Genomic DNA, 13,724 nt, shown 5'->3' on the forward strand with positions numbered 1-13,724 from the left:
TTAGCACGAGAAAGACACGAATGGCGCGCTTTGTTAAAGTCGACCAAAATTATTAAGCGGTTACAGCGCTCTCGCAATCGAGATGAAGAAGATAATTTTTTAAAAGTTTAAGAATACATCTCACTAATGTATTTGTGTTTTTTTAATAGTTTTGTAATTTTACATTATATGGCAACCCTATTCAACTATATAAGTAATGAAATAGCTCCTTTGTCTAAAAATAAGTCCGTTATGTGTGCGTCAGCACCAAAGGGTTCTAAAAACAAAAGAACGTGTACGAATGTATTTGAAAATCTCTTCAGCTGCAAAATCGTCTATTTTAATTCGCATAATGGAAGGTATACCAAAATGTAAATGTTTGTTGGGCGCATCGTTCATAAGCGTTAACGTTACCGTTGTGGTTAAATATTTGGTTACATTCATTTTGGGGTCCACTTTGTTGCTGATTACGGTCTTAGCTTTTGTCGTGGCTTGGCATGATTTTTTTTTAATATTATATATGCACATGCATACATACATACCAACATGCATGGCATACATACATTGACAACTACAGGAAATGTGCAAAAGTAAGGTAGAGCGGAATAAGGTTATGAAATTTAATACCGTAATGGCTGCTGACAACAGCTTTGTTTCTAATAAAACAGGCATTTTAGCTTAATTTGTGCAAATAATGTAAACAATATTTTAATTACAAAGCTGCTGGACAAATGATTAAGAAGCCGGGTTTGAGCTAAATTTACAACTTAAAAAGGTAAAAGAGATGAAATGGATGAAGGTTGCAGTTGGCCTAAATTGGCTTTAGGATGGAGGTGGCAAGCCTGCGAGAATTTTCCTCTTTATATTAGATTCTTTTACACGTACTTGTGAAAAGGTTTAAGCAAAACTGTAATTTAATACTAGCTCTCGGCGGAAATAAGATTTAACAGAATCAGTCATATGAAATGAAAAAAATTAAATGAGCATTATGAAGTTTGAGAATTCATCTTCGGGCGGACTACCTTGCAACTAGTATTGTTAATCTTCACACGCAGCTTATTTATTAGCTTATATTTATGTATGGTTAGCTAAGAGAGAGTGCAAAATACTGAATGTCATTTTGCACTTACTTAACATCGACGTTTACGTTATTTCCATTGCGGTTAGGCGCTTGGGGTTCCTTAGTATGCCTTTTGGGGATAGGCTGCGGCAATTCTCCAGCTTAGATCCCTTTTGCTCTCCTCCACTACATCAACATCATTGGATGGCTGTAGATGCTTTTCTTCCTTTAAGTTTTGTAATCTTTCGCAGTCTACATTGGTGTCAAAACGTCACTCGAGGGCTGCTTGTAGTGTACCCGTGGCACTCTTGCCATCTAACCTACCTATCCTAATTATTTATAATTATATTTAATTCTAATATATAAATGAGGAAATAAATAAGGAAATACATATATAAACTGGTTCTTTCGAGTTGCTATCAAGCTTCTTTTGCTGATGATAATTATGACCTTCCTGTAGTCTTCGTTATCCAGTTCAAAATGCATTGTATGAATTGTATTTCTGGTTACGACATCAACTAGAACTGCAAAGTCTCGCCATATTCTTTACATGTGCAGTGATTTTGTGTACTTTTATTTTCATTTCATTAAGGTTATAATCAATAGTTTGGCTGGAATTCCCAAGGGAGTCGCAGACGAGGAAGACCAGCGAACAGCTGCAGACGACTGCTGGAGTCAATATCCGTGCCATGCGTCTTAGCGCAATATACCCGATTAGAAGAAATTCCTTGCGGCCCTATGCTCCAACTTGGAACTCGAGGAATTGATGATGATGATCAATATTTCACAATTTCCGCAGCTTTTAACTAGATAATTATATATAAAATTGTGGATATTTGTTCGTAAACCTCCTCCACAGCTCTTTTTGCGGAAGAATGCATAAACTATAATATATTTAGGTCAATATGAATACCATCTGAATTAGTTGACATAAATAAGTCAACGCTTAATGTTTAATAAATTTGGTAGAAAAAATATTAATACATTACGAAGAGTTACATCAGTATACCCCAATGGGATTAGAAGTTGACGATGACGCTTGGAAACGTGAAAAAACTGGAGCATTTGCCCAATGCAAAGCTAATAAGAAGTGTTTTTACATACTTTCTTATATATGCATAAAAATATAGGGTGTGTTTTTAGTTATATGAGAATTATCGATATCGATAACTATGGTTCGACAGCTGAAATGGCAAACTGAGTTGACATTTTCGTTCGAGTAAGGTTTAGAAAGTCGTAATGAATCGTTTAACGTCATACTTCTAAAATTACTTAAAAAAAAATCAATTTCCGATATTCATAGAGCGAAGTGTTCAGAAAACGCCGAAATGTCGATTCATCGTCGTTCTCAACTTGTTGGCCTTTGTCCTTCGACTACGTGGAAAATTTTTCGTAAAGATCTTAGCAAGAATTGGAGCCAAATTACCATCGCTTGCGTCGAATTTTTGTTGATTGGTCTCATTTAGATTTATTCTGCGGATTTATTGGAGAAATATGAAAAAACTTGACGAATGACCATGTAACTTACAGCTGCGGCAGACATATGCCGGATATCGTATTGAAAAAAATGCCGTGAAATTATTCACTAGATTATAACAAAACAAATCATTCCAATGATATTTCTGTTTTGTAAAAAGGTGATCGATTTTGAGGTATTGTATTTTTGGAAAATTCTATAATAATTGATTGGGCAATCTTTATTATTTTTCTACGGAATCATTCATGACATTTATTTTTTAAAGATAATCCCTTTTAAAGGTTGGCCGCAATCGCGTCGTAATTTGGCCATCCGTAAACACCATTTTTAATGACTCACTGGAAGGCTTCGGCCGGTATCTCCTAAATAACAATCCACTGCTCCAAGGCGAGACATAAATCGATGAAACGACGGCCCAGTAAATCCATTATTTCACGGGCTGTACGACAAGTGGCGCGCTATTGCCGTCTTGTTGAAGCGAAATGCTGTGGAGATCATGGGCTTCAATCTCCGGCACCAAAAAGTCGTTCATCATGGCGCCATAGCGTTCGCCATTCATTGTTACATTGGCGCCAGCCTCGTCTCCGAATGGGGCGATGATTCGTCCAACCCATAGGCCGGTTGTTTTCAATGGATATAATAGCTGTTTTTGAACGGCTTCGGGTTGCTCTTCAGCCCAAATACGCAAATTTTGCTTATTGACGTAGCCATTAAGCCAAAAATGAGCCTAATCGCTGAACTCAATAAGTTGGCCTGAGTGTGCGATTACTTCCGTAATACAATTGAACGATTTTTAAATGATTTTGAGGCGTAAGTCTTTCCGTGATGAAATGTCAATACTGAATACTGGAAAAAATTATGTACAATATTTAGTTTGAAGTAGTCATGCGTGATCTGTCAAAGAAACACTTTGGAAAAAGTACCTCCAGTCTGATGACTCTCTATTATCACTCTAAGTTTTTAAGCTCATAAGAAAACAACCGATACAAGTATTCTTCGAATGTACGATATTTGATTATTTCTGTTCAAAAGTACGGAAATCTTAAGGCAACGGGGGGCATGCTAAAAAGCACATTTCCATTTCTACTTCTTAAGGGGTAACACCACTGTAGAAATTTCAAAAAATTGATTTTTTTTTTATAAGCTTAAAAAATTCTTTGAACCTTTTAAAATACAGAACAAAAAGTTTTATACGTTACCGAAGTTTATTTCATAAATATTTAAGCAGGTTTTTCACTACGTCTGTATAATAACCTTCTTAAGAGAAGAGCGTAGGGGATTTTCGATAGATTAATTTAAACGATTGTTATAATTATTTAAGTGCCGTTTTTTTAGTCCAAAATAGAGTTTTTTTCTTCAAATGCTTGTTAATTCCACAAAAATAAATATTTTTGAAATCCCCTACGTGTTTCTCTAGCTATTCTTATCTAGATTAAGAAAAAATAAATTTCCTTGTTCCAGATTAAAATTTGCACCCTCTGTGCTGCGTGCCGCGGAGCTCCTTCAAGAGAAACCACATTACAAAAATGTCTCCAATACCGCCATTTTGTAAAATTTTTCGATCAAACTTTGTAGTTTTGTATTTTAGTATATAAGTAATAACTTCCCAAATCACAGTGATTGTTTTCCCTTTCTTTCTATACAAAAAAATTCTTTAAAAATCGTGTTTATTTTACGCGTGTAGAGTGGTGTTACCCCTTAAAGCTTACTCCAAGCTCCTAGTCTCGTATGTTTGCAGGTTTCTTTTTTTCTTTGTGTACATATTTTTCTATTGTGACCAGTTGACAAAATTTACCATAACACACATACACACATATAAGAACGCGCAATATGTGCTGCATTGGTGTTCATATGGGTACTGTTAGTTGTTTGACTCGTGCCAACCGCTTACCATGTTGTTGGCTGCTCGGTCACGCGGTTGATCGTTTGGCCAGGCAGTGTTTGTGTCGCCGTCGCTAATGGCATTGTAAAGTTTGTCGATTTGCTCCATTTTAATGCTGAATTTCACATCTCACCAACAACCGAAGAGCTTAGCCGTTGTGCATTTTCACATTCTTGCGTTATTTGCGAAGCCAATTTACTGTTGATACTCCGCCACGGGGAACGAAACGGTATTTGCAAAGGTCATACACGAAGCACAAGTTAGCAAATGATATTTTTTATGCTTCACTGAGTTGCATGCTGCGCCACTCATACACATACATAAATGCACACAATTTTTCCCATATGAGGTTACAGGGAGGGGCCGTGCAATGTTTGCATTTCACTTGACTTTACATTCCCACATTGACCGCACTTTCAAATGTTTACCCAAGAATGATGTCTATTAGCTTCGATTTGCTCAGCCAAGCGTCTGCTAATATTAAATACAGCATAAATTTATGTAAATCAAAGTGGAAATGGAAATTTATGTTTTCCAAATATTTGTTGCGAATAGTTTTAACTTTTGAGTGCATTCTCTATTTTATATTGAAATTTTATAGTTTCACTAATTTTAGGTGAGTCACTGATTATTCCATACGTTTTCTGTTTGCTGTTGCAATGCAAATTTTGAATGGAAAACTTTCAATCCATGCAATCAATTTTTTTAGTGTCGTTCAATGCCTTACTGACGTCTGCAGCAATCAATAGAATAAATATTTAATGAAGATGAAAGAAAAATGCGAAGTGGCACATTTTTACATGAATCGATATTACAGGCGAGGTTAAGCCGTTTGCGTACTTACATACAAAAATTTATCTGAATTGGTGCACCTGCCATGCGCAGATGCTAATGAATTTGGCGAGTTGAGCTCCAACGGAGACTAAAATGAAAAATACAGGTTGGTTGAAAAGTGTTGTAAGCGAGTGTTAAGCAGTGGAATCAAAATTTGTACAACATGTTAGTATTTCATCCTTCATTTGAATGCGCAAAAAAAATGATTTTGATTTGCCATTTCATTATTGCAGTTTATGCCTTTTGGTTTACAATAGGAATAACCGAATTAATTCTGTTTTTGTTTTTTTGTTTGGATGCTTTCCATTTCAATTCAACCGGGCTATTCGGGACATGTTCTTCGATCTCGATGTAACTCAAATATGTTGCTCTCTGGTCAAAATAATGAGACACGTATTTTTTTGTTCGGCCGAAAAAATTTTTTTTCAAGAGTTATCGGCAATTTTGTTTTTCAGCTCAAAATCGATTTTTTTAATTATATAATTATAAGCATCTTTGATGATTTCTCAGCAACAAAATTCACAAAAAATGGTAAAAGCTTCTACCTTTGCATCGATGGACCATTGGAGTTTAAAGACCGTTGCGGTTGTTTGAAGATAAATCAAATAGTCTTCACATCTGTGATCATCGAAGTTTTCCTAAGCATGAAATTGCTGATACCGTAGGCGTTTCAGTTGAATGAGTACTCTATATTTCAAATAAGAAATTGCATACGGAATAGCTGCATTTGTTGAAAATTCGAGAAAAAAATTGTTGCACGGTATTTTTCAGATCCTCTGAAAATTCACTGTAGAGATGCGCTCGAATAATTCCAAAAATGCAATACAATTACCATCCTTAAATATGTATAAAAAATCAAATCCTTAGGCTTAAAATTCTTTTGAGATTTTGTTATGAGAAGGGAATTCATTCATTAACTGTTGGTTTCAACAAATACGTTGAGTCGTGTTGCGCCGAGTTACTGGAGAATAATTGAGTAAGATATGAACAGTCAAATTTAATTAAATATAAATAACGTTGCAATTGAGAAAGTGAGGGGAAGTATTTAGGTGACGTATTAGACAAAAATACGAAATTTAAGGAGCACCTGGAATATAGATGTAAAAAAGTTGGAAACAAAAATGGATACGAATTTAAATCGACACAACAACTGCAATAAATATTTATAATGTCGATATTAAGCTGTATTTTGAATAATGTTTAACTCTCTTATATACTTGCAGTAACCAAACACAACTTAACATCGGGTGTTCTGTTTAGCTGCATGAAAACTATCAATATCGGTAACTATGGTAGAAGCTAGCAGAGAATGACAAACTGTGTCATCATGAATAGTTTAGCACCAGAACAACGCTTGAAAATTGTGAAAATTTACTTTGGAAAAACAAATAAATCTGTTGGCGAAGTTTATAGAGCGAAGTTTATGTAGCAGAAGTCGCCAAAATGTCGACTCATCGCCGTTCTCAACTTGCTGGCCTTTGTCTTTCGACTACGTCGAAGATTTTACTTGCGGATCTTGGCTTATGTGTCCATAATACAGCTCGTGCAAAAATTGAAGTCCAATTACCATCGTCTTCATCGCATTTTTGTTGATTTAGCTCATTTAGATTTATTACTCAGATTTATTGAAAAAAGTAGTCAACAATTTGGACTGATCGAATGGACCACGTAACTCATAGACACGGCGAAAAAATGCCGGATACCATATTCAAAAAATTATGGTGGCATGGAGTAATAGTAATAATAATAATAACATTGTATTGAGGTTGGCTTTTGATAAACTTGTCCCCGGAGCACTTTCGTTGGCCATTCCGTAGGAATGGTGAAGTTAGGCTCGAAGTGGGCGGACATATGAAAATACATATATAACTATCGGTTGTAAGAGAGAATTCTTCACCATAGTTTTTTTGTTGACTCTATTGTTTGTTATATTTATTTGCACTTGATTAATTGCTTTGTTTTTAGTTTCATATAGGTATGTATATCTTCAAAATCACTTCGAAATGCCTTGCCCTAGAATATTTTGAGTAGTAATAATAGCAAAAAGATAATATCTCTTATCTGAAAATCAGTTATTTTATGCGTAAAGGCTTGAAAGTTAATTGCTTGCTTTAATTAAGTGAGAATTTTAAAAATTTATTATATAATTCTTTTTTCAGTTTGAAAATTCCAAAGTATTTTAAGGATTTAAAAATTAAAAGATGTTGCTAAGTTAGGTTAAGCAAAGTGGCTGTCTTTTGACGCACCTAGGCCAGTTAGAGGCTTCTTGTGATACCAGCGGAACTATCCTCCTAACTATCCTTTGACCCCCTCCAAACCATTGTTTGGCCTTTAAAAAGCTAACTAAATGTACCAGCAAGTTTGAGATTCGCAGCATCGGCAATGCTGTCCGGAAAAGCGAGACTGAGCCAGGTACCCGCATAGAGACAATCGACCCTTCTTATATTCTGACAGCTTCTACAATAGTCATTGGATGGTGCCCCTAATCTACTGGCTTGCCTTGCTATTAGGCAGTGCCCAGATAGGACATCTACTACGGTTCTTAGATCCTTTCTACATGACCTAAGCATACTTTTAGTGCGTCTCATGTTCCATTCGTGCGACGTTTGTATATTGATAGCGCAAGAGCTTAACTGTTTCTTGTAGAGATGGACAGTTGAAAAGAGAAAACGGACAAACCCGCAATTTTACTGCACTACTAATAAATAGCACTTTAGAATAAATAAATTTACAAGTAGACTCACAATGCCAATAAAGCCAACAACGCAAACCTTTTCAGTTCAATCAATTCTACTTTCAAATATCACTGAAAATAATTTTCATTACAAATATTCGCACACGTAGTAACATCTTTTATGTATTCTCTTATAATTATATGTATGTACATACAAGTAAAGATAAAAGACAGATCCGTTGCCGAGAAAACCTAAAGTTCCATTTATTTTTCTTAGTTTCCTTTAAAGACTTTTCTCTGCTGCTTTAATGAAAAAATTATTGTTTTACAAGCTGCCAGCTTTCCTTGCATACTTTTATTTTCAACAGAAACTAGGTCACTTTGGCAACCTGCTGCGCGGCGGCATTGAATTTTCATTTTCTCGCTTAGTTGAAACAATATGACACTGACACTTTGAGCCGGAACAGCAGGCATTGTATGACATATTCTCGAATGGAAAGTAGAACTTAAGAAAAATCACAAATAATGTGCAATTAATTAAATAAAGAAATTTAACGAGTTAACCGCAATAATTGGAAGAAAATAGAAGAAAATTAGCTTAACAATTGCTAAGAGATGTAAAAATAGGGATATCTGCAGAAGTCTGTCGTCAATGCACTGATAAATACTATAATCAGTTGAACTCTATGCAGTTTAAAACAATTTTTAATGGATGCATTTAAAAAAAATGCACGATAAAGAAAAAACATTGGAAAATAATACATCGCTGAAAATACTATCGTCTAAAAATATTTGAAAAAGAATAAAAAGCAGCATGGTTTTCACTTACCAATTTGTGGTATTGACAGAGCCAAACGTAGGTTGGAAGGTTTCGGTAGCGAAAAAGCGAGGTCATCTAAAAACATGTAATTGCTGAGTCTGCAGTTGTCACCCAGCCACCCAGAAACGATATCAGCAAAGTCATCGAATTCGAAAAGAAGTTCAGCATTGAACTGGACGACAAGTTAATCTGGAGTATACATGCATTTGAAAGGAAACAGACGGCACAGGCGCCTGAATATACATGTCCCGCAGAAGCAAGCTTCTATGCCGATAGGTTGTGTTCAAAGTTCCAATGGGGATGTATGCCTCCGGAATGAGCGAGTCGCCATTTCAAGTAACAGCTAGGCGGCACTAAAGGCATTGCCATCCTGTAAAGTGCAGTTCTCACTGATCCTTGAGTATATTGAATCTATTAGGAAGCAAAATCGCATCCTGCTAATTTGGAGAGAATGGGAATTGAGAATGCTCACGAGCATTTCCACAGGCCACTGCAGACTGCGCAGTCATCTACACATGATCGGGATATATATATATATAATTGGAGCGTACACCCTTTTTGGGTGTTTGGCCGAGCTCCTCCTCCTATTTGTGGTGTTCGTCTTGATGCTGTTCCACAAATGGAGGGCTGACTCCGAACGGCAGATATTTTTATGAGGAGCTTTTTAATGGCAGAAATACACTCGGGAGGTTTGCCATTGCCTGCCAAGGGGCAACCGATATAAGAAACATCTTTTTCTTAATTTTGGTGTTTCACCGAGATTCGAACCGACGTTCCCTCTGTGAATTCCGAATGGTAGTCACGCACCAACCCATTCGGCTACGGCGGCCGCTATGATCGGGATATGGACCACTAATTCATGTCCCAGCGCTATAGCGCAGAAAAGGTTAAGACATTTCGGCCAATTAAGCTCAGCCCATTCATTTAATAGGGAAATGTGTTTGGATAAGTAGAGGGCTCAAAAGACCATCAGGTGGAAGGACACACCTCAAATCAACCTATGGCTATGTCTATTTGCAGCGACTGAGTCAGAAATTTACTGTATTGACAACAAAATAATTTCGCACTTTAGACTGCGAATTACTTTAATTATACTTGCCTAAACCATTATTCATGGCGGCGAGGAGCTGGTAAGGTGCATGCATCAGCTCCTATGCAAAATATGGTCGGATGAAAGCATGCCTGCCGATTGGAATGTAAGTGTGCTCTGCCCAATCCATAAGAAGGGCGATCCTGCAATTTGTGCCAATTACCGCGGGATTAGTCTTCTAAATATCGCCTATAAGGTTCTAGCGAGCGTATTGTGTGAAAGGCTGAAGCCCACCGTCAACCAACTGATTGGACCTTATCAGTGTGGCTTCAGACCTGGAAAGTTCACCATCGACCAAATATTCTCAATACGCCAAATCTTGGAAAAGACCCATGAAAGGAGAATCGACACACACCTTCTCTTCGTCGACTTCAAAGCTGCATTCGACAGTACGGGAAGGAGTTACCTGTATGCCGTGATGTCTGAATTTGGTATCCCCGCAAAACTAATACGGCTATGTAAGATGACGTTGCTCAACACCAGCAGCGCCGTCAGAATTGGGAAGGACCTCTCCGAGCCGTTTGATACCAAAAGAGGTTTCAGACAGGGTGACTCGCTGTCGTGTGACTTCTTTAACCTGATGTTGGAGAGCATCGTACGAGCCGCAGAACTTAATCGCTCAGGCACAATATTTTATAAGAGCGTACAATTGTTGGCGTATTGACATCATTGGCCTAAACAACCGCGCTGTTAGTTCTGCCTTCTCCAAACTGGATAAAGGGCAAAGCGAATGGGTCTGGTGGTGAACGAGGACAAAACGAAGTACCTCCTGTCTTCAAACAAACAGTCGGCGCACTCGCGTATCGGAACCCACGTCACTGTTGACAGTTATAATTTCGAGGTTGTAAAAGACTTCGTCTATTTAGGAACCAGCATTAACACCGATAACAATGTCAGCCTTGAAATCCAACGTAGAATCTCTCTTGCCAACAAGTGCTACTTTGGACTAAGTAGGCAAATGAGCAGTAAAGTCCTCTCTCGACGAACAAAACTAACACTCTACAAGACTCTCATCAGAAGCGTGGACGATGACAACATCCGATGAAGCGACGCTTGGAGTGTTCGAGAGAAAGATTCTGCGTAAGATTTTTGGACCTTTGCACGTTGGCAACGGCGAATATCGCAGACGATGGAACGATGAGCTGTATGAGCTTTACGACTACATAGACATAGCGCAGCGAATAAAGATCCAGCGGCTACGTTGGCTGGGTCATGTCGTCGGAATGCATACAAACGCTCCGGCTTTGAAAGTATTCGATGCGGTACCAGCTGGTGGTAGCAGAGGAAGAGGGCGGCCTCCTCTGCGTTGGAAAGATCAGGTGGAGAAGGACTTGGCTTCACTTGGTGTGTCCAACTGGCGCCCGTTAGCACGAGAAAGAAACGACTGGCGCGCTTTGTTAAACTCGGCCAAAATCGCGTAAGCGGTTATAACGCTAATTAAGAAGAAGAAACCATTATTCATTCGCACCCCACCGGTGTCTTCTCATATACACCCCATTAAAAATTCATAAACGCATCACTATTTTCTTTGTAAAAATATATCTTTGCGTTATATGGTTTTGTTTAGTTGATACTAAAACAAAAACCATATAACGCAAAGTTTGAAACAAGAGATTTGCACAAATTTTGTTCAAAATTTTTCAAAATATCATCAAAACTTTCATCTTTTTAACAATAATATTTAGACTTCTTCTGAGTAATCAGTTTTGTAGTTCACTGAATTTTAATACAACGAAGTGCAAGGTTAAAGGAAACTTTTTTTTTTTAAAGTTGCACTTTGTTATACTAAAATACTTCTTCTTAAACCTACTAATTCATGTGTGTATGTTTATCAGCAATATATACAATATATTCACTCAAACTCGAGAGGATATAGAGAAACAATGTCCTATTCTTGCGGGAGTGTTGCTGACATGCGCGCTCACCCTACTTTCAGCAGCTCCACTCCAACATAGAAGACATTTTGCGGACTTGGCCTATATATAAAAGAACACCTAAATACTATAAGTAGATGGGAGTGTCGTAGAAGAGGGATAGAGAAGAGCACTGTATTCAGTAAAATGTAATCGAGGAGAGGTTTTGACAGTAAAATAGTTTCACTGCGTTCTTGACTCGATTTCAGTTTTGTTTCATTCTATTGTCTTGTTGTTTTACAACCGCTTTTGAAAATGTGTACACTGTTAAAAAGGCTGGGCCTTTAGCTATTGAGCAATGAACGCTTCAAGGCAATCGAACCAAAATCCAGGAAGTTATGACATTTTCCTGAAAGAGCACATCCACACCAATTTCAAATTAGAGCGCGTGTTTGCTCCTTCGATTCTGTGGTTGTCTCACAACCGATTTTTGAAACTTGTACATGACTAGCAAGGCTAGCGCCTTAGCTATCGCGCAATGAACGCCTCAAGGCAATCGGAGCAAAATTGAGGGAGTAATGCCATTTTTACTGAAAGCGCATACCCACACAAATTTCAAATTAGAGCGCGTGTTTGGTCCTCCGATTCTGTGGTTGTCTCACAACCGATTTTAGAAACTTGTTCCTGATTAGCAAGGTGGGCGCCTTAGCTATCGCGCAATGAACGCCTCAAGGCAATCGGAGCAAAATTGAGGGAGTAATCCCATTTTTACTGAAAGCGCATACCCACACCAATTTCAAATTAGAGAGCGCGTTTGCTCCTTCGATTCTGTGGTTGTCTCTCAACCGATTTTCGAAACTTGTACATGATTAGCAAAGCTAGCGCCTTAGCTATCGCGCAATGAACGCCTCAAGGCAATCGGAGCAAAATTCAGGGAGTAATGCCATTTTTACTGACAGCGCATACCCACACCAATTTCAAATTAGAGCGCGTGTTTGCTCCTTCGATTCTGTGGTTGTCTCTCAACCGATTTTCGAAACTTGTACATGATTAGCAAGGCTAGCCTTAGCTATCGCGCAATGCAAGCTTCCAGGCAATCTGAGCAAAATTCAGGGAGTAATGCCATCTTTACTGGCACGCCTTAAGGGCAATCGGAGCAAAATTGAGGGAGTAATCCCATTTTTACTGAAAGCGCATACCCACACCAATTAAAATTAGAGAGCGCGTTTGGTCCTTCGGTTTTGTTGTTGTCTCACAACCGATTTTCGAAACTTAGCAAAGCTAGCGCCTTAGCTATCGCGCAATGAACGCCTCAAGGCAATCGGAGCAAAATTCAGGGAGTAATGCCATTTTTACTGACAGCGCATACCCACACCAATATCAAATTAGAGCGCGTGTTTGCTCCTTCGATTCTGTGGTTGTCTCAGAACCGATTTTCGACACTTGTACATGATTAGCAAGGTTGGCGCCTTAGCTATCGCGCAATGCAAGCTTCAAGGCAATCTGAGCAAAATTGAGGGAGTTATGACACTTTTACTGAAAAGATATATCCAGGGCAACTTCAAATTAGAGAGCGCGTCTGCTTCTTCGATTCTGTTCTTATTTTACATTCGATTTTCGACACTTGTACATGATTAGCAAGGCTAGCGCCTTCGCTATCGCGCAATGAACGCCTCAAGGCAATCGGAGCAAAATTGAGGGAGTTATGACACTTTTACTGAAAGCGCATATCCAGGCCAACTTGAAATTAGAGAGCGCGTTAGCTTCTACGATTCTGTTGTTGTCTTAAAACCGATTTGCGAAACTTGTACAAGATTAGCAAGGCTGGCGCCTTAGCTATCGCGCAATGAACGCCTCAAGGCAATCGGAGCAAAATTGCGGGAGTTATGACACTTTTACTGAAAGCGCATATCCACACCAACTTCAAGTTAGAGAGCGCGTCTGCTTCTTCGATTCTGTTCTTGTTTAACATTCGATTCTCGACACTTGTACATGATTAGCAAAGCTAGCACCTTAGCTATCGCGCAATGAACGCCTCAAGGCAATCGGAGCAAA

Source organism: Anastrepha obliqua, chromosome 1 (assembly GCF_027943255.1).
Source record: "Anastrepha obliqua isolate idAnaObli1 chromosome 1, idAnaObli1_1.0, whole genome shotgun sequence".
Taxonomy (NCBI): Eukaryota; Metazoa; Arthropoda; class Insecta; order Diptera; family Tephritidae; genus Anastrepha; species Anastrepha obliqua.